We start from the raw sequence: 3122 nt of genomic DNA on the forward strand, positions 1-3122 counted from the left end.
CCCTGGGATCTCTGATCATATTTTTATTTCTATTCATATCATCCCTTTTTGTCCCTTTGGCCCTAAGCCTTTTAAGTTCTTTGACATGTGGTCCTCCCACCCTGATTTCCTCCAAATTGTCCAGGATGCTTGGTGTGCTCCCATCCCCCTCACCCCCTCTCCGCTTATCTCCTTTGCTAGGAAACTCAAAAATGTCAAGCTGCTCTGAAAACCTAGAATTCTATCACTTTTGGCAACATCTCCTCCCAGGTCTCCTCTTGTCATGACAACCTCCTATCCATTCAATCTAGACTCAAGGATGACTCCTAAATCCTGAGGTTGCCTTGGAGGAAAAAATGATCTCTTCTGACCTCTCCCTTCTACTGGATCAGGAAGAGAGCTTCCTCTGCCAGAAAGCTAGGATCAAGTGGCATGGCCTTGGTGATTCTAACTCGGCCTTCTTTTATTGCTCCCTCAAAGCTAGGCATAACGCTAATGTGATCCCTCTGCTATTGTCCGCTTCTGGAGTGGAGCTTTCCTCCCCGTTGGAAATTAAATCTGAAGTTGTCTCCCATTTCACCAGTATTTTCTCCCCATCCTCTCCCCCTTCTTCCCCCCCCCCCCCATTCCCCACAACCTCCTCAACAAATTCGTCCCAGACAATGTCCTCCCTAGCCTCCACTCCATTCCTTCTGAGGAAGAAATTGTCTCTGCCATTCTCTCCCATAAAGTTAATCGTGCCCCTAGCCCGGATGGTTTTAGTATGGGTTTCTTCTCTTCTTGTTGGACTATTATCCGTAAGGATCTTATCCTCGCCATTCGTAGCTTTTTCCTCTGTCCTAACCAGATTGGTGGAATCAATCACACCTCTCTTTGTCTCATCCCCAAGAAGGAAGGTGCTAACTCCATGAATGACTTCAGACCTATCTCCCTATTCAACCTTCTCTACAAATTCATTACCAAAATCCTCGCCAACAAGATTCAGAAAATCATTGATTCTCTTGTTAGCCCAAACCAATCCGCTTTCATTGATGGTAGGAGCATAGCAGACAATATCATCCTCTGTTATGAGATTGTGAGGGGCTTTGATCGTAAATCTCACTCTTCTGCGGCCTTTCTCAAAATCAACATCCACGAGGCTTTTGACACTATTAGCTGGGACTTTATTTCTAAAGTCCTACTTCACATGCAATTTCCCCCCTCTTTTGTTCACTGGATTCACTGTTGTATATCCTCCCCCAGATTCTCCGTCCTGATCAATGGTAGCCCGGCTCGCTATTACCCAATGCCCATCTTCTCAAGGTATTCGCCAAGGCTATCCCGTCGCCTTTTCTCTTCTCCCTCTCTCTGGAAGTCCTATCTTGTTCTATCCAAACTGCTATGGATTTGCATTTGATCTCACCTATCCCTAAATGAAAATCCCTCCGCCTTACCCATCTTGCCTTTGCTGATGATATCATGATCTTCTCCAAGGGACCCTATCTCCATTTCCACCATTATGTCCTCCCTTCACTCCTTTGAATCTCTCTCGGGTCTCAATATCAATCTTCTCAAGTCTAATCTTTTCCTCTCGAGTGTCTCCGAAGAAACCTAAGATCTCCTCTTTAATATCACTGGTTTCTCCTGCGGCTCCCTTCCTGTCAAGTACCTTGGCCTTCCTCTCATCTCCTCTCGCCTCTCGGCTCACCACTGTTCCCCCTTGCTTGACCTTTTGAGAAAGAGGCTCCAACTTTGGAAAGCCAAGCTTCTCTCCTACGCTGGTCGTCTCACCCTAATTAAGTCGGTCCTCAAGTCCATGTACCTCTACTGGTTAGGTATCTTTGCCCACCCCTCATCTACCATCAAGGGCATTGAAAGGCTTCTTTGCTCCTTCCTCTGGAAAGAATCAGACTCCTCCAACTTTCTCCATCCATTAGTTGGGATAGGGTCTGCCTTCCCAAATCTAAGGGTTTTCTAGGTATGAAGAAAATCAAGGAAGTTAACTCAGTAAGTATCCTCAAGCTTATCTGGAAAACTGTATCTAAGCAGAGGAGTATCTGGGTCGATTGGCTTCAGTCCTCTCTACTATCCACTCACTCTCTTTGGACTACCCCCACCCCTTCGGATGCCTCTTGGATTTGGAGGAAAATCCTCATCCTTAGGCTCTGGCCCTTACTGCCATCTCCTTCTCTATCGGCAATGGCCAATCAACCTCTCTGTGGCTTGACCCATGGCGCCCTTCTGGCATTCTTTCCTCCTTGGTCACTCCTAGGATGATCTATTCCTTGGGGTTTCCCTTAACTGCCCCTGTTTCCTCTATTCTTTCCCCCTTAGGTTGGTCTTCCCCCTCGACCCTCGTCCTCCTCCCCCCCTCTTGTGGACCTCTGGACTACCCTTCCTCCCTCCCCCCTAGGCATCGAAGAAGGGAAGACAAATGTACATGGCTGCCCTCTTCCAATGGGATCTTTTCTTCTGCCTCTGCTTGGTCCTTTGTCAAATCCTCTGAGCCTCTTGTCTCTTGGAGAAATCTTTTCTGGTTCAAAGGCCACATTCCTCGCCATAGTTTCACAGCTTGGAGATGCCTTTCTAATTGTCTCCCTACCCAGTCTTTCTTCATCAACCGTCATATCCCCGTCAACCCCTCTTGCTGCCTTTGCCCTCATGATCTGGAGGACTCTTCCCACCCTTTCTCTCTTGTCCCTTCTCATCCTTGGTTTTGAAGAAAGTCCTCCCTAAGTGTTGGCCCTCTCGTAGATCCATTCTCCCCCTTGATAGAGAATCGATCTGGATTGACATGACTTTTGGGGGCTCCACCATCTGTGATACCATAGGAAAGCTAGCCTTCTCTGTATTAACCACCTTTGGATGGAGCACAACATTTGAAGATGGTCATCCAATTCCCGCTCCCTGGACAAGATTTGGACTGTCATCTTCTATGATGTTACCTCCAAAATCTGCTCCCTCCAATCTAGGCCTATCCCCAGTTCCATCAGAAATAGTCACATCACTGCCTCTTGGAATCTTCCCTTGAATCCTATTCCCCCTCCCCCCATTTTCTTTTGTTATCCTTTGTTCTTGGTTTGGCAGTTCGTTGTTCTATTTGTTGTTTCGATGTAATTTTCTTGTTCTCTTGTGGTTGGCTTTTCCTTGTTGGCTAAGGCCTC

Source organism: Macadamia integrifolia, unplaced genomic scaffold, assembly GCF_013358625.1.
Source record: "Macadamia integrifolia cultivar HAES 741 unplaced genomic scaffold, SCU_Mint_v3 scaffold1753, whole genome shotgun sequence".
Classification (NCBI taxonomy): Eukaryota; Viridiplantae; Streptophyta; class Magnoliopsida; order Proteales; family Proteaceae; genus Macadamia; species Macadamia integrifolia.